The sequence below is a fragment of the Pseudophryne corroboree genome, assembly GCF_028390025.1.
Source record: "Pseudophryne corroboree isolate aPseCor3 chromosome 3 unlocalized genomic scaffold, aPseCor3.hap2 SUPER_3_unloc_18, whole genome shotgun sequence".
In the NCBI taxonomy this organism is placed as follows: Eukaryota; Metazoa; Chordata; class Amphibia; order Anura; family Myobatrachidae; genus Pseudophryne; species Pseudophryne corroboree.
The window spans coordinates 1,730,967-1,758,524 of record NW_026967506.1 but is presented as its reverse complement, the minus strand read 5'-3'; the positions used below and the strand labels follow the sequence as shown (position 1 = coordinate 1,758,524).

General features: G+C 45.1%; 1 protein-coding gene across 3 annotated transcripts in view; it reads right to left on the bottom strand.

The window, feature by feature from the left end:
* The window catches only part of LOC134983555 (zinc finger protein 585A-like), a 226,628-nt gene that overhangs the window by 183,695 nt on the left and 15,375 nt on the right, over positions 1-27,558 (bottom strand). The window contains exon 1 of one of the 3 annotated variants that reach the window (XM_063949204.1): positions 7,623-7,691. The exons of the other annotated variants lie outside the window; for them this stretch is intronic. The gene's annotated coding sequence lies outside the window, so the exon portion shown is untranslated. Of the gene's footprint in view, positions 1-7,622; positions 7,692-27,558 lie in introns of those variants that run through there. 3 annotated transcript variants of the gene reach the window in all.

Below are 27,558 nucleotides of genomic sequence, written 5' to 3'. Positions count from 1 at the left end.
AGCGGAGCCTCTGAAAGATGGCTTCCTAAACAATAACCCGAATTAGTTAACAATAACTATGTACAATTTATGCAGATAATCCGCACTTGGGATGGGCGCCCAGCATCCACTACGGACTCCGAGAAATAGATTTATCGGTAAGTAAAATCTTATTTTCTCTATCGTCCTAGTGGATGCTGGGGTTCCTGAAAGGACCATGGGGATTATACCAAAGCTCCCAAACGGGCGGGAGAGTGCGGATGACTCTGCAGCACCGAATGAGAGAACTCCAGGTCCTCCTTAGCCAGAGTATCAAATTTGTAAAATTTTACAAACGTGTTCTCCCCTGACCACGTAGCTGCTCGGCAAAGTTGTAATGCCGAGACCCCTCGGGCAGCCGCCCAAGATGAGCCCACCTTCCTTGTGGAGTGGGCCTTTACAGATTTAGGCTGTGGCAGGCCTGCCACAGAATGTGCAAGTTGGATTGTGCTACAGATCCAACGAGCAATCGTCTGCTTAGACGCCGGAGCACCCATCTTGTTGGGTGCATACAATATAAACAACGAGTCAGATTTTCTGACTCCAGCTGTCCTTGCAATATATATTTTTAATGCTCTGACAACGTCCAGTAACTTGGAGTCCTCCAAGTCACTTGTAGCCGCAGGCACTACAATAGGCTGGTTCAGATGAAATGCTGACACCACCTTAGGGAGAAAATGCGGACGAGTCCGCAGTTCTGCCCTGTCCGAATGGAAAATCAGATATGGGCTTTTGTAAGATAAAGCTGCCAATTCTGACACTCTCCTGGCAGAAGCCAGGGCTAGAAGCATGGTCACTTTCCATGTGAGATATTTCAAATCCACCTTTTTTAGTGGTTCAAACCAATGAGATTTTAGGAAATCCAAAACCACATTGAGATCCCACGGTGCCACTGGAGGCACCACAGGAGGCTGTATATGCAGCACTCCCTTAACAAAGGTCTGGACTTCAGGGACTGAAGCCAATTCTTTTTGAAAGAAAATCGACAGGGCCGAAATTTGAACCTTAATAGATCCCAATTTGAGACCCATTGACAATCCTGATTGCAGGAAATGTAGGAATCGACCCAGTTGAAATTCCTCCGTCGGAGCACTCCGATCTTCGCACCACGCAACATATTTTCGCCAAATTCGGTGATAATGTTGCACGGTTACTTCCTTCCTTGCTTTAATCAAAGTAGGAATGACTTCTTCCGGCATGCCTTTTTCCTTTAGGATCCGGCGTTCAACCGCCATGCCGTCAAACGCAGCCGCGGTAAGTCTTGAAACAGACAGGGACCCTGCTGAAGCAAGTCCCTCCTTAGAGGTAGAGGCCACGGATCTTCCGTGATCATCTCTTGAAGTTCCGGGTACCAAGTCCTTCTTGGCCAATCCGGAACCACTAGTATCGTTCTTACGCCTCTTTGCCGTATAATTCTCAATACTTTTGGTATGAGAGGCAGAGGAGGAAACACATACACCGACTGGTACACCCAAGGCGTTACCAGCGCGTCCACAGCTATTGCCTGCGGATCTCTTGACCTGGCGCAATACCTGTCCAGTTTTTTGTTGAGGCGAGACGCCATCATGTCCACCATTGGTCTTTCCCAACGGGTTACCAGCATGTGGAAGACTTCTGGATGAAGTCCCCACTCTCCCGGGTGAAGATCGTGTCTGCTGAGGAAGTCTGCTTCCCAGTTGTCCACTCCCGGGATGAACACTGCTGACAGTGCTATCACATGATTCTCTGCCCAGCGAAGAATCCTTGCAGCTTCTGCCATTGCACTCCTGCTTCTTGTGCCGCCCTGTCTGTTCACATGGGCGACTGCCGTGATGTTGTCCGACTGGATCAACACCGGTTTTCCCTGAAGCAGAGGTTCTGCCTGGCTTAGAGCATTGTATATTGCTCTTAGTTCCAGAATGTTTATGTGAAGAGACGTTTCCAGGCTCGTCCATACTCCCTGGAAGTTTCTTCCTTGTGTGACTGCTCCCCAGCCTCTCAGGCTGGCGTCCGTGGTCACCAGGATCCAATCCTGTATGCCGAATCTGCGGCCCTCCAATAGATGAGCACTCTGCAACCACCACAGAAGAGATACCCTTGTCCTTGGAGACAGGGTTATCCGCAGGTGCATCTGAAGATGCGACCCTGACCATTTGTTCAACAGATCCCTTTGGAAATTTCTTGCGTGGAATCTGCCGAATGGAATTGCTTCGTAAGAAGCCACCATTTTTCCCAGGACTCTTGTGCATTGATGTACAGACACCTTTCCTGGTTTTAGGAGGTTCCTGACAAGCTCGGATAACTCCTTGGCTTTTTCCTCCGGGAGAAAAACCTTTTTCTGAACCGTGTCCAGAATCATCCCTAGGAACAGCAGACGAGTTGTCGGCATTAACTGGGATTTTGGAATATTCAGAATCCACCCGTGCTGTTTTAGCACTTCCTGAGACAGTGCTAATCCCATCTCTAGCTGTTCTCTGGACCTCGCCCTTATTAGGAGATCGTCCAAGTATGGGATAATTAATACGCCTTTTCTTCGAAGAAGAATCATCATCTCGGCCATTACCTTTGTAAAGATCCGAGGTGCCGTGGACAATCCGAACGGCAGCGTCTGAAACTGATAGTGACAGTTTTGTACAACGAACCTGAGGTACCCCTGGTGTGAGGGGTAAATTGGAACGTGGAGATACGCATCCTTGATGTCCAAGGATACCATAAAGTCCCCCTCTTCCAGGTTCGCTATCACTGCTCTGAGTGACTCCATTTTGAACTTGAACTTCTTTATGTACAGGTTCAAGGACTTCAGATTTAGAATAGGCCTTACCGAGCCATCCGGCTTCGGTACCACAAAAAGAGTGGAATAATACCCCTTCCCTTGTTGCAGAAGAGGTACCTTGACTATCACCTGCTGAGCGTACAGCTTGTGAATGGCTTCCAACACCGTCTCCCTTTCGGAGGGGGACGTTGGTAAAGCAGACTTCAGGAAACGGCGAGGTGGATCTGTCTCTAATTCCAACCTGTATCCCTGAGATATTATCTGCAGGATCCAGGGATCTACTTGCGAGTGAGCCCACTGCGCGCTGTAATTTTTGAGACGACCCCCCACGGTCCCCGAGTCCGCTTGAGAAGCCCCAGCGTCATGCTGAGGCTTTTGTAGAAGCCGGGGAGGGCTTCTGATCCTGGGAAGGAGCTGCGTGTTGCTGTCTCTTCCCTCGACCTTTGCCTCGTGGCAGATATGTATAGCCCTTTGCTCTCTTATTTTTAAAGGAACGAAAGGGCTGCGGTTGAAAAGTCGGTGCCTTTTTCTGTTGGGGAGTGACTTGAGGTAGAAAGGTGGATTTCCCGGCTGTAGCCGTGGCCACCAAATCTGATAGACCGACTCCAAATAACTCCTCCCCTTTATACGGCAAAACTTCCATATGCCGTTTTGAATCCGCATCGCCTGTCCACTGTCGTGTCCATAAAGCTCTTCTGGCCGAAATGGACATAGCACTTACCCGTGATGCCAGTGTGCAGATATCTCTCTGTGCATCACGCATATAAAGAAATGCATCCTTTATTTGTTCTAACGACAGTAAAATATTGTCCCTGTCCAGGGTATCAATATTTTCGATCAGGGACTCTGACCAAACTACCCCAGCACTGCACATCCAGGCAGTCGCAATAGCTGGTCGTAGTATAACACCTGCATGTGTGTATATACCTTTTTGGATATTTTCCATCCTCCTATCTGATGGATCTTTAAGTGCGTCCGTCTCAGGAGAGGGTAACGCCACTTGTTTTGATAAGCGTGTTAGCGCTTTGTCCACCCTAGGAGGTGTTTCCCAGCGCTCCCTAACCTCTGGCGGGAAAGGGTATAAAGCCAATAACTTCTTTGAAATTAGCAGTTTTTTATCGGGGCACCCCACGCTTCATCACACACGTCATTTAATTCTTCTGATTCGGTAAAAACTACTGGTAGTTTTTTCACACCCCACATAATACCCTGTTTAGTGGTACCTGTAGTATCAGCTAAATGTAACATCTCCTTTATTGCCAAAATCATATAACGTGTGGCCCTACTGGAAAATACGGTTGATTCGTCACCTTCACCACCGGAATCAGTGCCTGTGTCTGGGTCTGTGTCGACCGACTGAGGCAAGGGACGTTTTACAGCCCCTGACGGTGTTTGAGGCGCCTGGACAGACACTAATTGAGTGTCCGGCCGCCTCATGTCGGCAAACGACTGCTTAAGCGAGTTGACGCTATCCCGTAATTCCACAAATAAAGGCATCCATTCTGGTGTCGACCCCCTAGGAGGTGACATCCTCATATTTGGCAATTACTCCGCCTCCACACCAATAACGTCCTCATACATGTCGACACACACGTACCGACACACAGCAGACACACAGGGAATGCTCTATACGAAGACAGGACCCACTAGCCCTTTGGGGAGACAGAGGGAGAGTCTGCCAGCACACACCAAAAAGCGCTATATATGACAGGGATAGCCTTATGATTAAGTGCTCCCTTATAGCTGCTTTTATATTAATATATTGCCATTTATTCTGCCCCCCCTCTCTGTTATACCCTGTTTCTGTAGTGCAGTGCAGGGGAGAGACCTGGGAGCCTTCCTGACCAGCGGAGCTGTGACAGAAAATGGCGCCGTGTGCTGAGGAGTTAGGCCCCGCCCCTTTTTCGGCGGGCTCGTCTCCCGCTATTTAGTACATTTAGGCAGGGGTAAATATCTCCATATAGCCTCTGGGGCTATATGTGAGGTATTTTTAGCCTTTTTAAAGGTTTTCATTTGCCTCCCAGGGCGCCCCCCCCCAGCGCCCTGCACCCTCAGTGACTGCCGTGTGAAGTGTGCTGAGAGGAAAATGGCGCACAGCTGCAGTGCTGTGCGCTACCTTAAGAAGACTGCAGGAGTCTTCAGCCGCCGATTCTGGACCTCTTCTTGCTTCAGCATCTGTGAGGGGGCCGGCGGCGTGGCTCCGGTGACCATCCAGGCTGTACCCGTGATCGTCCCTCTGGAGCTTGATGTCCAGTAGCCAAGAAGCCAATCCATCCTGCACGCAGGTGAGTTCACTTCTTCTCCCCTCTGTCCCTCGTTGCAGTGATCCTGTTGCCAGCAGGAATCACTGTAAAATAAAAAACCTAAGCTAAACTCTCTAAGCAGCTCTTTATGAGAGCCACCTAGAATTGCACCCTTCTCGGCCGGGCACAAAAATCTAACTGGAGTCTGGAGGAGGGTCATGGGGGGAGGAGCCAGTGCACACCACCTGACCTGTAAAAGCTTTACTTTTGTGCCCTGTCTCCTGCGGAGCCGCTATTCCCCATGGTCCTTTCAGGAACCCCAGCATCCACTAGGACGATAGAGAAAATAATAATACCACATATCAGCGTGTGCCGGGAGCTGTGTTATTCCCCCTCATATATCACTGTACTGTCCCCTCTCCCCTATATAATAATAAAACCACATATCAGTGTGTGCCGGGAGCTGTGTTATTCTCCTCATATATCACTGTACTGTCCCCTCTCCCCTATATAATAATAATACCACATATCAGTGTGTGCCGGGAGCTGTGTTATTCCCCCTCATATATCACTGTACTGTCCCCTCTCCCCTATATAATAATAATACCACATATCAGTGTGTGCCGGGAGCTGTGTTATTCCCCCTCATATATCACTGTACTGTCCCCTCTCTCCTATATAATAATAATACCACATATCAGTGTGTGCCGGGAGCTGTGTTATTCCCCCTCATATATCACTGTACTGTCCCCTCTCCTCTATATAATAATAATACCACATATCAGTGTGTGCCGGGAGCTGTGTTATTCCTCCTCATATATCACTGTACGGTCCCCTCTCCTCTATATAATAATAATACCACATATCAGTGTGTGCCGGGAGCTGTGCTATTTCCCTCATATATCACTGTACGGTCCCCTCTCCCCTATATAATAATAATACCACATATCAGCGTGTGCCGGGAGCTGTGTTATTCCCCCTCATATATCACTGTACTGTCCCCTCTCTCCTATATAATAATAATACCACATATCAGTGTGTGCCGGGAGCTGTGTTATTCCCCCTCATATATCACTGTACTGTCCCCTCTCTCCTATATAATAATAATACCACATATCAGTGTGTGCCGGGAGCTGTGTTATTCTCCTCATATATCACTGTACTGTCCCCTCTCTCCTATATAATAATAATACCACATATCAGTGTGTTCCGGGAGCTGTGTTATTCCCCCTCATATATCACTGTACGGTCCCCTCTACCCTATATAATAATAATACCACATATCAGCCTGTGCCGGGAGCTGTGTTATTCCCCCTCATATATCACTGTACGGTCCCCTCTCCCCTATATAATAATAATACCACATATCAGTGTGTGCCGGGAGCTGTGTAATTCCCCCTCATATATCACTGTACGGTCCCCTCTCTCCTATATAATAATAATACCACATATCAGTGTGTGCCGGGAGCTGTGTTATTCCCCCTCATATATCACTGTACTGTCCCCTCTCTCCTATATAATAATAATACCACATATCAGTGTGTGCCGGGAGCTGTGTTATTCTCCTCATATATCACTGTACTGTCCCCTCTCCCCTATATAATAATAATACCACATATCAGTGTGACGGGAGCTGTGTTATTCCTCCTCATATATCACTGTACGGTCCTCTCTCCCCTATATAATAATAATACCACATATCAGTGTGTGCCGGGAGCTGTGTTATTCTCCTCATATATCACTGTACTGTCCCCTCTCCCCTATATAATAATAATACCACATATCAGTGTGCCGGTAGCTGTGTTATTCCTCCTCATATATCACTGTACTGTCCCCTCTCCCCTATATAATAATAATACCACATATCAGTGTGTGCCGGGAGCTGTGTTATTCCCCCTCATATATCACTGTACTGTCCCCTCTCATCTATATAATAATAATACCACATATCAGTGTGTGCCGGGAGCTGTGTTATTCCTCCTCATATATCACTGTACGGTCCTCTCTCCCCTATATAATAATAATACCACATATCAGCGTGTGCCGGGAGCTGTGTTATTCTCCTCATATATCACTGTACTGTCCCCTCTCCCCTATATAATAATAATACCACATATCAGTGTGACGGGAGCTGTGTTATTCCTCCTCATATATCACTGTACGGTCCTCTCTCCCCTATATAATAATAATACCACATATCAGTGTGACGGGAGCTGTGTTATTCCTCCTCATATATCACTGTACGGTCCTCTCTCCCCTATATAATAATAATACCACATATCAGCGTGTGCCGGGAGCTGTGTTATTCCCCCTCATATATCACTGTACTGTCCCCTCTCCCCTATATAATAATAATACCACATATCAGTGTGTGCCGGGAGCTGTGTTATTCCCCCTCATATATCACTGTACGGTCCCCTCTCCCCTATATAATAATAATACCACATATCAGCGTGTGCCGGGAGCTGTGTTATTCTCCTCATATATCACTGTACTGTCCCCTCCCCCCTATATAATAATAATACCACCTATCAGTGTGTGCCGGGAGCTGTGTTATTCCTCCTCATATATCACTGTACGGTCCCCTCTCCCCTATATAATAATAATACCACATATCAGAGTGTGCCGGGAGCTGTGTTATTCCTCCTCATATATCACTGTACGGTCTTCTCTCCCCTATATAAATAATAATACCACATATCAGCGTGTGCCGGGAGCTGTGTTATTCTCCTCATATATCACTGTACTGTCCCCTCTCCCCTATATAATAATAATACCACATATCAGTGTGTGCCGGGAGCTGTGTTATTCCCCCCCATATATATTACTGTACGGCCCCCTCTCCCCTATATAATAATAATACCACATATCAGTGTGACGGGAGCTGTGTTATTCCTCCTCATATATCACTGTACTGTCCCCTCTCCTCTATATAATAATAATACCACATATCAGTGTGTGCCGGGAGCTGTGTTATTCCTCCTCATATATCACTGTACGGTCCCCTCTCCCCTATATAATAATAATACCACATATCAGTGTGTGCCGGGAGCTGTGTTATTCCTCCTCATATATCACTGTACGGTCCCCTCTCCTCTATATAATAATAATACCACATATCAGTGTGTGCCGGGAGCTGTGTTATTCCTCCTCATATATCACTGTACGGTCCCCTCTCCCCTATATAATAATAATACCACATATCAGTGTGTGCCGGGAGCTGTGTTATTCCCCCTCATATATCACTGTACGGTCCCCTCTCCTCTATATAATAATAATACCACATATCAGCGTGTGCCGGGAGCTGTGTTATTCCTCCTCATATATCACTGTACTGTCCCCTCTCCCCTATATAATAATAATACCACATATCAGTGTGTGCCGGGAGCTGTGTTATTCCCCCCCATATATATTACTGTACGGCCCCCTCTCCCCTATATAATAATAATACCACATATCAGTGTGACGGGAGCTGTGTTATTCCTCCTCATATATCACTGTACTGTCCCCTCTCCTCTATATAATAATAATACCACATATCAGTGTGTGCCGGGAGCTGTGTTATTCCTCCTCATATATCACTGTACGGTCCCCTCTCCCCTATATAATAATAATAATACCACATATCAGTGTGTGCCGGGAGCTGTGTTATTCCTCCTCATATATCACTGTACGGTCCCCTCTCCTCTATATAATAATAATACCACATATCAGTGTGTGCCGGGAGCTGTGTTATTCCTCCTCATATATCACTGTACGGTCCCCTCTCCCCTATATAATAATAATACCACATATCAGTGTGTGCCGGGAGCTGTGTTATTCCCCCTCATATATCACTGTACGGTCCCCTCTCCTCTATATAATAATAATACCACATATCAGCGTGTGCCGGGAGCTGTGTTATTCCTCCTCATATATCACTGTACGGTTCCCTCTCCTCTATATAATAATAATACCACATATCAGTGTGTGCCGGGAGCTGTGTTATTCCTCCTCATATATCACTGTACGGTCCCCTCTCCCCTATATAATAATAATAATACCACATATCAGTGTGTGCCGGGAGCTGTGTTATTCCCCCTCATATATCACTGTACGGTCCCCTCTCCCCTATATAATAATAATACCACATATCAGTGTGCCGGGAGCTGTGTTATTCCTCCTCATATATCACTGTACTGTCCCCTCTCCTCTATATAATAATAATACCACATATCAGTGTGTGCCGGGAGCTGTGTTATTCCTCCTCATATATCACTGTACGGTCCCCTCTCCCCTATATAATAATAATACCACATATCAGTGTGTGCCGGGAGCTGTGTTATTCCTCCTCATATATCACTGTACTGTCCCCTCTCCTCTATATAATAATAATACCACATATCAGTGTGTGCCGGGAGCTGTGTTATTCCCCCTCATATATCACTGTACGGTCCCCTCTCCTCTATATAATAATAATACCACATATCAGTGTGTGCCGGGAGCTGTGTTATTCCTCCTCATATATCACTGTACGGTACCCTCTCCCCTATATAATAATAATACCACATATCAGTGTGTGCTGGGAGCTGTGTTATTCCCCCTCATATATCACTGTACTGTCCCCTCTCCTCTATATAATAATAATACCACATATCAGTGTGTGCCGGGAGCTGTGTTATTCCTCCTCATATATCACTGTACGGTCCCCTCTCCCCTATATAATAATAATACCACATATCAGCGTGTACCGGGAGCTGTGTTATTCCCCCTCATATATCACTGTACTGTCCCCTCTCCTCTATATAATAATAATACCACATATCAGCGTGTGCCGGGAGCTGTGTTATTCCCCCTCATATATCACTGTACGGTCCCCTCTCCCCTATATAATAATAATACCACATATCAGCGTGTGCCGGGAGCTGTGTTATTCCTCCTCATATATCACTGTACGGTCCCCTCTCCTCTATATAATAATAATACCACATATCAGCGTGTGCCGGGAGCTGTGTTATTCCCCCTCATATATCACTGTACGGTCCCCTCTCCCCTATATAATAATAATACCACATATCAGTGTGTGCCGGGAGCTGTGTTATTCCCCCTCATATATCACTGTACGGTCCCCTCTCCTCTATATAATAATAATACCACATATCAGTGTGTGCCGGGAGCTGTGTTATTCCCCCTAATATATCACTGTACGGTCCCCTCTCCCCTATATAATAATAATACCACATATCAGTGTGTGCCGGGAGCTGTGTTATTCCCCCTCATATATCACTGTACGGTCCCCTCTCCCCTATATAATAATAATACCACATATCAGCGTGTGCCGGGAGCTGTGTTATTCCCCTCATATATCACTGTACGGTCCCCTCTAACCTATATAATAATAATACCACATATCAGTGTGTGCAGGGAGCTGTGTTATTCCCCCTCATATATCACTGTACGGTCCCCTCTCCCCTATATAATAATAATACCACATATCAGCGTGTGCCGGGAGATGTGTTATTCCTCCTCATATATCACTGTACGGTCCCCTCTCCCCTATATAATAATAATACCCCATATCAGCGTGTGCCGGGACCTGTGTTATTCCCCTCATATATCACTGTACGGTCCCCTCTCTCCTGTATATTAATAATACCACATATCAGCGTGTGCCGGGAGCTGTGTTATTCCCCTCATATATCACTGTACGGTCCCCTCTAACCTATATAATAATAATACCACATATCAGTGTGTGCAGGGAGCTGTTTATTCCCCCTCATATATCACTGTACGGTCCCCTCTCCCCTATATAATAATAATACCACATATCAGCGTGTGCCGGGAGATGTGTTATTCCCCCTCATATATCACTGTATGGTCCCCTCTCCCCTATATAATAATAATACCACATATCAGTGTGTGCAGGGAGCTGTGTTATTCCCCCTCATATATCACTGTACGGTCCCCTCTCCCCTATATAATAATAATACCACATATCAGCGTGTGCCGGGAGATGTGTTATTCCCCCTCATATATCACTGTACGGTCCCCTCTAACCTATATAATAATAATACCACATATCAGTGTGTGCAGGGAGCTGTGTTATTCCCCCCTCATATATCACTGTACGGTCCCCTCTCCCCTATATAATAATAATACCACATATCAGCGTGTGCCGGGAGCTGTGTTATTCCCCTCATATATCACTGTACAATCCCCTCTCCCCTATATAATAATAATACCACATATCAGCGTGTGCCGGGAGCTGTGTTATTCCTCCTCATATATCACTGTACGGTCCCCTCTCCCCTATATAATAATAATACCACATATCAGCGTGTGCCGGGAGCTGTGTTATTCCCCCTCACATATCCCTGTACGGTCCCCTCTCCCCTATATAATAATAATACCACATATCAGCGTGTGCCGGGAGATGTGTTATTCCTCCTCATATATCACTGTACGGTCCCCTCTCCCCTATATAATAATAATACCACATATCAGCGTGTGCCGGGAGCTGTGTTATTCCCCTTCATATATCACTGTACGGTCCCCTCTCCCTTATATAATAATAATACCACATATCAGCGTGTGCCGGGAGCTGTGTTATTCCCCTCATATATCACTGTACGGTCCCCTCTCCCCTATATAATAATAATACCACATATCAGCGTGTGCCGGGAGCTGTGTTATTCCCCCCTCATATATCACTGTACGGTCCCCTCTCCCCTATATAATAATAATACCACATATCAGCGTGTGCTGGGGGATGTGTTATTCCCCCTCATATATCACTGTACGGTCCCCTCTCCCCTATATAATAATAATACCACATATCAGCGTGTGCCGGGAGCTGTGTTATTCCCCCTCATATATCACTGTACTGTCCCCTCTCCCCTATATAATATTAATACCACATATCAGCGTGTGCCGGGAGCTGTGTTATTCCTCCTCATATATCACTGTACGGTCCCCTCTCTGCTATATAATAATAATACCACATATCAGTGTGTGCCGGGAGCTGTGTTATTCCCCCTCATATATCACTGTACTGTCCTCTCTCCTCTATATAATAATAATACCACATATCAGTGTGTGCCGGGAGCTGTGTTATTCCCCCTCCTATATCACTGTATGGTCCCCTCTCCCCTATATAATAATAATACCACATATCAGTGTGTGCCGGGAGCTGTGTTATTCCCCCTCATATATAACTGTACGGTCCCCTCTCCCCTATATAATGATAATAATACCACATATCAGTGTGTGCCGGGAGCTGTGTTATTCCCCCTCATATATCACTGTACGGTCCCCTCTCCCCTATATAATAATAACACCACATATCAGCGTGTGCCGGGAGCTGTGTTATTCCCCCTCATATATCACTGTACGGTCCCCTCTCCCCTATATAATAATAATATCACATATCAGCGTGTGCCGGGAGCTGTGTTATTCCTCCTCATATATCACTGTACGGTCCCCTCTCCCCTATATAATAATAACACCACATATCAGCGTGTGCCGGGAGATGTGTTATTCCCCCTCATATATCACTGTATGGTCCCCTCTCCCCTATATAATAATAATATCACATATCAGCGTGTGCCGGGAGCTGTGTTATTCCTCCTCATATATCACTGTACGGTCCCCTCTCTCCTATATAATAATAATACCACATATCAGTGTGTGCCGGGAGCTGTGTTATTCCCCCTCATATATCACTGTACTGTCCTCTCTCCTCTATATAATAATAATACCACATATCAGTGTGTGCCGGGAGCTGTGTTATTCCCCCTCATATATCACTGTATGGTCCCCTCTCCCCTATATAATAATAATACCACATATCAGTGTGTGCCGGGAGCTGTGTTATTCCCCCTCATATATAACTGTACGGTCCCCTCTCCCCTATATAATGATAATAATACCACATATCAGTGTGTGCCGGGAGCTGTGTTATTCCCCCTCATATATCACTGTACGGTCCCCTCTCCCCTATATAATAATAACACCACATATCAGCGTGTGCCGGGAGCTGTGTTATTCCCCCTCATATATCACTGTATGGTCCCCTCTCCCCTATATAATAATAATACCACATATCAGCGTGTGCTGGGAGCTGTGTTATTCCTCCTCATATATCACTGTACGGTCCCCTCTCCTCTATATAATAATAATACCACATATCAGTGTGTGCCGGGAGCTGTGTTATTCCCCCTCATATATCACTGTACGGTCCCCTCTCCCCTATATAATAATAACACCACATATCAGCGTGTGCCGGGAGCTGTGTTATTCCCCCTCATATATCACTGTACGGTCCCCTCTCCCCTATATAATAATAATACCACATATCAGTGTGTGCCGGGAGCTGTGTTATTTCCCCTCATATATCTCTGTACGGTCCCCTCTCCCCTATATAATAATAAAATCCACATATCAGTGTGTGCCGGGAGCTGTGTTATTCCTCCTCATATATCACTGTACGGTCCCCTCTCCCCTATATAATAATAATACCACATATCAGAGTGTGCCGGGAGCTGTGTTATTCCTCCTCATATATCACTGTACGGTCCTCTCTCCCCTATATAATAATAATACCACATATCAGTGTGACGGGAGCTGTGTTATTCCTCCTCATATATCACTGTACGGTCCTCTCTCCCCTATATAATAATAATACCACATATCAGCGTGTGCCGGGAGCTGTGTTATTCCCCCTCATATATCACTGTACTGTCCCCTCTCCCCTATATAATAATAATACCACATATCAGTGTGTGCCGGGAGCTGTGTTATTCCCCCTCATATATCACTGTACGGTCCCCTCTCCCCTATATAATAATAATACCACATATCAGCGTGTGCCGGGAGCTGTGTTATTCTCCTCATATATCACTGTACTGTCCCCTCCCCCCTATATAATAATAATACCACATATCAGTGTGTGCCGGGAGCTGTGTTATTCCTCCTCATATATCACTGTACGGTCCCCTCTCCCCTATATAATAATAATACCACATATCAGAGTGTGCCGGGAGCTGTGTTATTCCTCCTCATATATCACTGTACGGTCCTCTCTCCCCTATATAAATAATAATACCACATATCAGCGTGTGCCGGGAGCTGTGTTATTCTCCTCATATATCACTGTACTGTCCCCTCTCCCCTATATAATAATAATACCACATATCAGTGTGTGCCGGGAGCTGTGTTATTCCCCCCCATATATATTACTGTACGGCCCCCTCTCCCCTATATAATAATAATACCACATATCAGTGTGACGGGAGCTGTGTTATTCCTCCTCATATATCACTGTACTGTCCCCTCTCCTCTATATAATAATAATACCACATATCAGTGTGTGCCGGGAGCTGTGTTATTCCTCCTCATATATCACTGTACGGTCCCCTCTCCCCTATATAATAATAATACCACATATCAGTGTGTGCCGGGAGCTGTGTTATTCCTCCTCATATATCACTGTACGGTCCCCTCTCCTCTATATAATAATAATACCACATATCAGTGTGTGCCGGGAGCTGTGTTATTCCTCCTCATATATCACTGTACGGTCCCCTCTCCCCTATATAATAATAATACCACATATCAGTGTGTGCCGGGAGCTGTGTTATTCCCCCTCATATATCACTGTACGGTCCCCTCTCCTCTATATAATAATAATACCACATATCAGCGTGTGCCGGGAGCTGTGTTATTCCTCCTCATATATCACTGTACTGTCCCCTCTCCCCTATATAATAATAATACCACATATCAGTGTGTGCCGGGAGCTGTGTTATTCCCCCCCATATATATTACTGTACGGCCCCCTCTCCCCTATATAATAATAATACCACATATCAGTGTGACGGGAGCTGTGTTATTCCTCCTCATATATCACTGTACTGTCCCCTCTCCTCTATATAATAATAATACCACATATCAGTGTGTGCCGGGAGCTGTGTTATTCCTCCTCATATATCACTGTACGGTCCCCTCTCCCCTATATAATAATAATAATACCACATATCAGTGTGTGCCGGGAGCTGTGTTATTCCTCCTCATATATCACTGTACGGTCCCCTCTCCTCTATATAATAATAATACCACATATCAGTGTGTGCCGGGAGCTGTGTTATTCCTCCTCATATATCACTGTACGGTCCCCTCTCCCCTATATAATAATAATACCACATATCAGTGTGTGCCGGGAGCTGTGTTATTCCCCCTCATATATCACTGTACGGTCCCCTCTCCTCTATATAATAATAATACCACATATCAGCGTGTGCCGGGAGCTGTGTTATTCCTCCTCATATATCACTGTACGGTTCCCTCTCCTCTATATAATAATAATACCACATATCAGTGTGTGCCGGGAGCTGTGTTATTCCTCCTCATATATCACTGTACGGTCCCCTCTCCCCTATATAATAATAATAATACCACATATCAGTGTGTGCCGGGAGCTGTGTTATTCCCCCTCATATATCACTGTACGGTCCCCTCTCCCCTATATAATAATAATACCACATATCAGTGTGCCGGGAGCTGTGTTATTCCTCCTCATATATCACTGTACTGTCCCCTCTCCTCTATATAATAATAATACCACATATCAGTGTGTGCCGGGAGCTGTGTTATTCCTCCTCATATATCACTGTACGGTACCCTCTCCCCTATATAATAATAATACCACATATCAGTGTGTGCTGGGAGCTGTGTTATTCCCCCTCATATATCACTGTACTGTCCCCTCTCCTCTATATAATAATAATACCACATATCAGTGTGTGCCGGGAGCTGTGTTATTCCTCCTCATATATCACTGTACGGTCCCCTCTCCCCTATATAATAATAATACCACATATCAGCGTGTACCGGGAGCTGTGTTATTCCCCCTCATATATCACTGTACTGTCCCCTCTCCTCTATATAATAATAATACCACATATCAGCGTGTGCCGGGAGCTGTGTTATTCCCCCTCATATATCACTGTACGGTCCCCTCTCCCCTATATAATAATAATACCACATATCAGCGTGTGCCGGGAGCTGTGTTATTCCTCCTCATATATCACTGTACGGTCCCCTCTCCTCTATATAATAATAATACCACATATCAGCGTGTGCCGGGAGCTGTGTTATTCCCCCTCATATATCACTGTACGGTCCCCTCTCCCCTATATAATAATAATACCACATATCAGTGTGTGCCGGGAGCTGTGTTATTCCCCCTCATATATCACTGTACGGTCCCCTCTCCTCTATATAATAATAATACCACATATCAGTGTGTGCCGGGAGCTGTGTTATTCCCCCTAATATATCACTGTACGGTCCCCTCTCCCCTATATAATAATAATACCACATATCAGTGTGTGCCGGGAGCTGTGTTATTCCCCCTCATATATCACTGTACGGTCCCCTCTCCCCTATATAATAATAATACCACATATCAGCGTGTGCCGGGAGCTGTGTTATTCCCCTCATATATCACTGTACGGTCCCCTCTAACCTATATAATAATAATACCACATATCAGTGTGTGCAGGGAGCTGTGTTATTCCCCCTCATATATCACTGTACGGTCCCCTCTCCCCTATATAATAATAATACCACATATCAGCGTGTGCCGGGAGATGTGTTATTCCTCCTCATATATCACTGTACGGTCCCCTCTCCCCTATATAATAATAATACCCCATATCAGCGTGTGCCGGGACCTGTGTTATTCCCCTCATATATCACTGTACGGTCCCCTCTCTCCTGTATATTAATAATACCACATATCAGCGTGTGCCGGGAGCTGTGTTATTCCCCTCATATATCACTGTACGGTCCCCTCTAACCTATATAATAATAATACCACATATCAGTGTGTGCAGGGAGCTGTTTATTCACCCTCATATATCACTGTACGGTCCCCTCTCCCCTATATAATAATAATACCACATATCAGCGTGTGCCGGGAGATGTGTTATTCCCCCTCATATATCACTGTATGGTCCCCTCTCCCCTATATAATAATAATACCACATATCAGTGTGTGCAGGGAGCTGTGTTATTCCCCCTCATATATCACTGTACGGTCCCCTCTCCCCTATATAATAATAATACCACATATCAGCGTGTGCCGGGAGATGTGTTATTCCCCCTCATATATCACTGTACGGTCCCCTCTAACCTATATAATAATAATACCACATATCAGTGTGTGCAGGGAGCTGTGTTATTCCCCCCTCATATATCACTGTACGGTCCCCTCTCCCCTATATAATAATAATACCACATATCAGCGTGTGCCGGGAGCTGTGTTATTCCCCTCATATATCACTGTACAATCCCCTCTCCCCTATATAATAATAATACCACATATCAGCGTGTGCCGGGAGCTGTGTTATTCCTCCTCATATATCACTGTACGGTCCCCTCTCCCCTATATAATAATAATACCACATATCAGCGTGTGCCGGGAGCTGTGTTATTCCCCCTCACATATCCCTGTACGGTCCCCTCTCCCCTATATAATAATAATACCACATATCAGCGTGTGCCGGGAGATGTGTTATTCCTCCTCATATATCACTGTACGGTCCCCTCTCCCCTATATAATAATAATACCACATATCAGCGTGTGCCGGGAGCTGTGTTATTCCCCCTCATATATCACTGTACGGTCCCCTCTCCCTTATATAATAATAATACCACATATCAGCGTGTGCCGGGAGCTGTGTTATTCCCCTCATATATCACTGTACGGTCCCCTCTCCCCTATATAATAATAATACCACATATCAGCGTGTGCCGGGAGCTGTGTTATTCCCCCCTCATATATCACTGTACGGTCCCCTCTCCCCTATATAATAATAATACCACATATCAGCGTGTGCTGGGGGATGTGTTATTCCCCCTCATATATCACTGTACGGTCCCCTCTCCCCTATATAATAATAATACCACATATCAGCGTGTGCCGGGAGCTGTGTTATTCCCCCTCATATATCACTGTACTGTCCCCTCTACCCTATATAATATTAATACCACATATCAGCGTGTGCCGGGAGCTGTGTTATTCCTCCTCATATATCACTGTACGGTCCCCTCTCTGCTATATAATAATAATACCACATATCAGTGTGTGCCGGGAGCGGTGTTATTCCCCCTCATATATCACTGTACTGTCCTCTCTCCTCTATATAATAATAATACCACATATCAGTGTGTGCCGGGAGCTGTGTTATTCCCCCTCCTATATCACTGTATGGTCCCCTCTCCCCTATATAATAATAATACCACATATCAGTGTGTGCCGGGAGCTGTGTTATTCCCCCTCATATATAACTGTACGGTCCCCTCTCCCCTATATAATGATAATAATACCACATATCAGTGTGTGCCGGGAGCTGTGTTATTCCCCCTCATATATCACTGTACGGTCCCCTCTCCCCTATATAATAATAACACCACATATCAGCGTGTGCCGGGAGCTGTGTTATTCCCCCTCATATATCACTGTACGGTCCCCTCTCCCCTATATAATAATAATATCACATATCAGCGTGTGCCGGGAGCTGTGTTATTCCTCCTCATATATCACTGTACGGTCCCCTCTCCCCTATATAATAATAACACCACATATCAGCGTGTGCCGGGAGATGTGTTATTCCCCCTCATATATCACTGTATGGTCCCCTCTCCCCTATATAATAATAATATCACATATCAGCGTGTGCCGGGAGCTGTGTTATTCCTCCTCATATATCACTGTACGGTCCCCTCTCTCCTATATAATAATAATACCACATATCAGTGTGTGCCGGGAGCTGTGTTATTCCCCCTCATATATCACTGTACTGTCCTCTCTCCTCTATATAATAATAATACCACATATCAGTGTGTGCCGGGAGCTGTGTTATTCCCCCTCATATATCACTGTATGGTCCCCTCTCCCCTATATAATAATAATACCACATATCAGTGTGTGCCGGGAGCTGTGTTATTCCCCCTCATATATAACTGTACGGTCCCCTCTCCCCTATATAATGATAATAATACCACATATCAGTGTGTGCCGGGAGCTGTGTTATTCCCCCTCATATATCACTGTACGGTCCCCTCTCCCCTATATAATAATAACACCACATATCAGCGTGTGCCGGGAGCTGTGTTATTCCCCCTCATATATCACTGTATGGTCCCCTCTCCCCTATATTATAATAATACCACATATCAGCGTGTGCTGGGAGCTGTGTTATTCCTCCTCATATATCACTGTACGGTCCCCTCTCCTCTATATAATAATAATACCACATATCAGTGTGTGCCGGGAGCTGTGTTATTCCCCCTCATATATCACTGTACGGTCCCCTCTCCCCTATATAATAATAACACCACATATCAGCGTGTGCCGGGAGCTGTGTTATTCCCCCTCATATATCACTGTACGGTCCCCTCTCCCCTATATAATAATAATACCACATATCAGTGTGTGCCGGGAGCTGTGTTATTCCCTCTCATATATCACTGTACGGTCCCCTCTCTCCTATATAATAATAATACCACATATCAGTGTGTGCCGGGAGCTGTGTTATTCCCCCTCATATATCACTGTACGGTCCCCTCTCCCCTATATAATAATAATACACATATCAGAGTGCCGGGAGCTGTATTATTCCCCTCATATATCACTGTACGGTCCCCTCTCCCCTATATAATAATAATACCACATATCAGCGTGTGCCGGGAGCTGTGTTATTCCCCCTCATATCACTGTACGGTCCCATCTCCCCTATATAATAATAATACCACATATCAGTGTGTGCCGGGAGCTGTGTTATTCCCCTCATATATCACTGTACGGTCCCCTCTCCTCTATATAATAATAATACCACATATCAGTGTGTGCCGGGAGCTGTGTTATTCCCCTCATATATCACTGTACGGTCCCCTCTCCTCTATATAGTAATAATACCACATATCAGCGTGTGCCGGGAGCTGTGTTATTCCCCTTCATATATCACTGTACGGTCCCCTCTACCCTATATAATAATAATACCACATATCAGTGTGTGCCGGGAGCTGTGTTATTCCTCCTCATATATCACTGTACGGTCCCCTCTCCCCTATATAATAATAATACCACATATCAGTGTGTGCCGGGAGCTGTGTTATTCCCCCTCATATCACTGTACGGTCCCCTCTCCCCTATATAATAATAATACCACATATCAGTGTGTGCCGGGAGCTGTGTTATTCCCCTCATATATCACTGTACGGTCCCCTCTCCTCTATATAATAATAATACCACATATCAGTGTGTGCCGGGAGCTGTGTTATTCCCCTCATATATCACTGTACGGTCCCCTCTCCCCTATATAATAATAATAATACCACATATCAGCGTGTGCCGGGAGCTGTGTTATTCCTCCTCATATATCACTGTACGGTCCCCTCTCCCCTATATAATAATAATACCACATATCAGTGTGTGCCGGGAGCTGTGTTATTCCCCTCATATATCACTGTACGGTCCCCTCTCCCCTATATAATAATAATACCACATATCAGTGTGTGCCGGGAGCAGTGTTATTCCCCCTCATATATCACTGTACTGTCCCCTCTCCCCTATATAATAATAATACCACATATCAGCGTGTGCCGGGAGCTGTGTTATTCCCCCTCATATATCACTGTACTGTCCCCTCTCCCCTATATAATAATAATACCACATATCAGTGTGTGCCGGGAGCTGTGTTATTCCCCCTCATATATCACTGTACTGTCCCCTCTCCTCTATATAATAATAATACCACATATCAGTGTGTGCCGGGAGCTGTGTTATTCCTCCTCATATATCACTGTACGGTCCCCTCTCCTCTATATAATAATAATACCACATATCAGTGTGTGCCGGGAGCTGTGCTATTTCCCTCATATATCACTGTACGGTCCCCTCTCCCCTATATAATAATAATACCACATATCAGCGTGTGCCGGGAGCTGTGTTATTCCCCCTCATATATCACTGTACTGTCCCCTCTCTCCTATATAATAATAATACCACATATCAGTGTGTGCCGGGAGCTGTGTTATTCCCCCTCATATATCACTGTACTGTCCCCTCTCTCCTATATAATAATAATACCACATATCAGCGTGTGCCGGGAGCTGTGTTATTCCTCCTCATATATCACTGTACGGTCCCCTCTCCCCTATATAATAATAATACCACATATCAGCGTGTGCCGGGAGCTGTGTTATTCCCCCTCACATATCCCTGTACGGTCCCCTCTCCCCTATATAATAATAATACCACATATCAGCGTGTGCCGGGAGATGTGTTATTCCTCCTCATATATCACTGTACGGTCCCCTCTCCCCTATATAATAATAATACCACATATCAGCGTGTGCCGGGAGCTGTGTTATTCCCCCTCATATATCACTGTACGGTCCCCTCTCCCTTATATAATAATAATACCACATATCAGCGTGTGCCGGGAGCTGTGTTATTCCCCTCATATATCACTGTACGGTCCCCTCTCCCCTATATAATAATAATACCACATATCAGCGTGTGCCGGGAGCTGTGTTATTCCCCCCTCATATATCACTGTACGGTCCCCTCTCCCCTATATAATAATAATACCACATATCAGCGTGTGCCGGGAGCTGTGTTATTCCTCCTCATATATCACTGTACGGTCCCCTCTCCCCTATATAATAATAATACCACATATCAGCGTGTGCCGGGAGCTGTGTTATTCCTCCTCATATATCACTGTACGGTCCCCTCTCCCCTATATAATAATAATACCACATATCAGCGTGTGCTGGGGGATGTGTTATTCCCCCTCATATATCACTGTACGGTCCCCTCTCCCCTATATAATAATAATACCACATATCAGCGTGTGCCGGGAGCTGTGTTATTCCCCCTCATATATCACTGTACTGTCCCCTCTCCCCTATATAATATTAATACCACATATCAGCGTGTGCCGGGAGCTGTGTTATTCCTCCTCATATATCACTGTACGGTCCCCTCTCTGCTATATAATAATAATACCACATATCAGTGTGTGCCGGGAGCTGTGTTATTCCCCCTCATATATCACTGTACTGTCCTCTCTCCTCTATATAATAATAATACCACATATCAGTGTGTGCCGGGAGCTGTGTTATTCCCCCTCCTATATCACTGTATGGTCCCCTCTCCCCTATATAATAATAATACCACATATCAGTGTGTGCCGGGAGCTGTGTTATTCCCCCTCATATATAACTGTACGGTCCCCTCTCCCCTATATAATGATAATAATACCACATATCAGTGTGTGCCGGGAGCTGTGTTATTCCCCCTCATATATCACTGTACGGTCCCCTCTCCCCTATATAATAATAACACCACATATCAGCGTGTGCCGGGAGCTGTGTTATTCCCCCTCATATATCACTGTACGGTCCCCTCTCCCCTATATAATAATAATAATATCACATATCAGCGTGTGCCGGGAGCTGTGTTATTCCTCCTCATATATCACTGTACGGTCCCCTCTCCCCTATATAATAATAACACCACATATCAGCGTGTGCCGGGAGATGTGTTATTCCCCCTCATATATCACTGTATTGTCCCCTCTCCCCTATATAATAATAATATCACATATCAGCGTGTGCCGGGAGCTGTGTTATTCCTCCTCATATATCACTGTACGGTCCCCTCTCTCCTATATAATAATAATACCACATATCAGTGTGTGCCGGGAGCTGTGTTATTCCCCCTCATATATCACTGTACTGTCCTCTCTCCTCTATATAATAATAATACCACATATCAGTGTGTGCCGGGAGCTGTGTTATTCCCCCTCATATATCACTGTATGGTCCCCTCTCCCCTATATAATAATAATACCACATATCAGTGTGTGCCGGGAGCTGTGTTATTCCCCCTCATATATAACTGTACGGTCCCCTCTCCCCTATATAATGATAATAATACCACATATCAGTGTGTGCCGGGAGCTGTGTTATTCCCCCTCATATATCACTGTACGGTCCCCTCTCCCCTATATAATAATAACACCACATATCAGCGTGTGCCGGGAGCTGTGTTATTCCCCCTCATATATCACTGTATGGTCCCCTCTCCCCTATATAATAATAATACCACATATCAGCGTGTGCTGGGAGCTGTGTTATTCCTCCTCATATATCACTGTACGGTCCCCTCTCCTCTATATAATAATAATACCACATATCAGTGTGTGCCGGGAGCTGTGTTATTCCCCCTCATATATCACTGTACGGTCCCCTCTCCCCTATATAATAATAACACCACATATCAGCGTGTGCCGGGAGCTGTGTTATTCCCCCTCATATATCACTGTACGGTCCCCTCTCCCCTATATAATAATAATACCACATATCAGTGTGTGCCGGGAGCTGTGTTATTCCCTCTCATATATCACTGTACGGTCCCCTCTCTCCTATATAATAATAATACCACATATCAGTGTGTGCCGGGAGCTGTGTTATTCCCCCTCATATATCACTGTACGGTCCCCTCTCCCCTATATAATAATAATACACATATCAGAGTGCCGGGAGCTGTATTATTCCCCTCATATATCACTGTACGGTCCCCTCTCCCCTATATAATAATAATACCACATATCAGCGTGTGCCGGGAGCTGTGTTATTCCCCCTCATATCACTGTACGGTCCCATCTCCCCTATATAATAATAATACCACATATCAGTGTGTGCCGGGAGCTGTGTTATTCCCCTCATATATCACTGTACGGTCCCCTCTCCTCTATATAATAATAATACCACATATCAGTGTGTGCCGGGAGCTGTGTTATTCCCCTCATATATCACTGTACGGTCCCCTCTCCTCTATATAATAATAATACCACATATCAGCGTGTGCCGGGAGCTGTGTTATTCCCCTTCATATATCACTGTACGGTCCCCTCTACCCTATATAATAATAATACCACATATCAGTGTGTGCCGGGAGCTGTGTTATTCCTCCTCATATATCACTGTACGGTCCCCTCTCCCCTATATAATAATAATACCACATATCAGTGTGTGCCGGGAGCTGTGTTATTCCCCCTCATATCACTGTACGGTCCCCTCTCCCCTATATAATAATAATACCACATATCAGTGTGTGCCGGGAGCTGTGTTATTCCCCTCATATATCACTGTACGGTCCCCTCTCCTCTATATAATAATAATACCACATATCAGTGTGTGCCGGGAGCTGTGTTATTCCCCTCATATATCACTGTACGGTCCCCTCTCCCCTATATAATAATAATAATACCACATATCAGCGTGTGCCGGGAGCTGTGTTATTCCTCCTCATATATCACTGTACGGTCCCCTCTCCCCTATATAATAATAATACCACATATCAGTGTGTGCCGGGAGCTGTGTTATTCCCCTCATATATCACTGTACGGTCCCCTCTCCCCTATATAATAATAATACCACATATCAGTGTGTGCCGGGAGCAGTGTTATTCCCCCTCATATATCACTGTACTGTCCCCTCTCCCCTATATAATAATAATACCACATATCAGCGTGTGCCGGGAGCTGTGTTATTCCCCCTCATATATCACTGTACTGTCCCCTCTCCCCTATATAATAATAATACCACATATCAGTGTGTGCCGGGAGCTGTGTTATTCCCCCTCATATATCACTGTACTGTCCCCTCTCCTCTATATAATAATAATACCACATATCAGTGTGTGCCGGGAGCTGTGTTATTCCTCCTCATATATCACTGTACGGTCCCCTCTCCTCTATATAATAATAATACCACATATCAGTGTGTGCCGGGAGCTGTGCTATTTCCCTCATATATCACTGTACGGTCCCCTCTCCCCTATATAATAATAATACCACATATCAGCGTGTGCCGGGAGCTGTGTTATTCCCCCTCATATATCACTGTACTGTCCCCTCTCTCCTATATAATAATAATACCACATATCAGTGTGTGCCGGGAGCTGTGTTATTCCCCCTCATATATCACTGTACTGTCCCCTCTCTCCTATATAATAATAATACCACATATCAGTGTGTGCCGGGAGCTGTGTTATTCTCCTCATATATCACTGTACTGTCCCCTCTCCCCTATATAATAATAATACCACATATCAGTGTGTTCCGGGAGCTGTGTTATTCCCCCTCATATATCACTGTACGGTCCCCTCTACCCTATATAATAATAATACCACATATCAGCCTGTGCCGGGAGCTGTGTTATTCCCCCTCATATATCACTGTACGGTCCCCTCTCCCCTATATAATAATAATACCACATATCAGTGTGTGCCGGGAGCTGTGTAATTCCCCCTCATATATCACTGTACGGTCCCCTCTCTCCTATATAATAATAATACCACATATCAGTGTGTGCCGGGAGCTGTGTTATTCCCCCTCATATATCACTGTACTGTCCCCTCTCTCCTATATAATAATAATACCACATATCAGTGTGTGCCGGGAGCTGTGTTATTCTCCTCATATATCACTGTACTGTCCCCTCTCCCCTATATAATAATAATACCACATATCAGTGTGACGGGAGCTGTGTTATTCCTCCTCATATATCACTGTACGGTCCTCTCTCCCCTATATAATAATAATACCACATATCAGTGTGTGCCGGGAGCTGTGTTATTCTCCTCATATATCACTGTACTGTCCCCTCTCCCCTATATAATAATAATACCACATATCAGTGTGCCGGTAGCTGTGTTATTCCTCCTCATATATCACTGTACTGTCCCCTCTCCCCTATATAATAATAATACCACATATCAGTGTGTGCCGGGAGCTGTGTTATTCCCCCTCATATATCACTGTACTGTCCCCTCTCTCCTATATAATAATAATACCACATATCAGTGTGTGCCGGGAGCTGTGTTATTCCCCCTCATATATCACTGTACTGTCCCCTCTCTCCTATATAATAATAATACCACATATCAGTGTGTGCCGGGAGCTGTGTTATTCCTCCTCATATATCACTGTACGGTCCCCTCTCCCCTATATAATAATAATACCACATATCAGCGTGTGCCGGGAGCTGTGTTATTCTCCTCATATATCACTGTACTGTCCCCTCCCCCCTATATAATAATAATACCACATATCAGTGTGTGCCGGGAGCTGTGTTATTCCTCCTCATATATCACTGTACGGTCCCCTCTCCCCTATATAATAATAATACCACATATCAGAGTGTGCCGGGAGCTGTGTTATTCCTCCTCATATATCACTGTACGGTCCTCTCTCCCCTATATAATAATAATACCACATATCAGCGTGTGCCGGGAGCTGTGTTATTCTCTTCATATATCACTGTACTGTCCCCTCTCCCCTATATAATAATAATACCACATATCAGTGTGTGCCGGGAGCTGTGTTATTCCCCCCCATATATATTACTGTACGGCCCCCTCTCCCCTATATAATAATAATACCACATATCAGTGTGACGGGAGCTGTGTTATTCCTCCTCATATATTACTGTACTGTCCCCTCTCCTCTATATAATAATAATACCACATATCAGTGTGTGCCGGGAGCTGTGTTATTCCTCCTCATATATCACTGTACGGTCCCCTCTCCCCTATATAATAATAATACCACATATCAGTGTGTGCCGGGAGCTGTGTTATTCCTCCTCATATATCACTGTACGGTCCCCTCTCCTCTATATAATAATAATAATACCACATATCAGTGTGTGCCGGGAGCTGTGTTATTCCTCCTCATATATCACTGTACGGTCCCCTCTCCCCTATATAATAATAATACCACATATCAGTGTGTGCCGGGAGCTGTGTTATTCCCCCTCATATATCACTGTACGGTCCCCTCTCCTCTATATAATAATAATACCACATATCAGCGTGTGCCGGGAGCTGTGTTATTCCTCCTCATATATCACTGTACGGTTCCCTCTCCTCTATATAATAATAATACCACATATCAGTGTGTGCCGGGAGCTGTGTTATTCCTCCTCATATATCACTGTACGGTCCCCTCTCCCCTATATAATAATAATAATACCACATATCAGTGTGTGCCGGGAGCTGTGTTATTCCCCCTCATATATCACTGTACGGTCCCCTCTCCCCTTTATAATAATAATACCACATATCAGTGTGCCGGGAGCTGTGTTATTCCTCCTCATATATCACTGTACTGTCCCCTCTCCTCTATATAATAATAATACCACATATCAGTGTGTGCCGGGAGCTGTGTTATTCCTCCTCATATATCACTGTACGGTCCCCTCTCCCCTATATAATAATAATACCACATATCAGTGTGTGCCGGGAGCTGTGTTATTCCTCCTCATATATCACTGTACTGTCCCCTCTCCTCTATATAATAATAATACCACATATCAGTGTGTGCCGGGAGCTGTGTTATTCCCCCTCATATATCACTGTACGGTCCCCTCTCCTCTATATAATAATAATACCACATATCAGCGTGTGCCGGGAGCTGTGTTATTCCT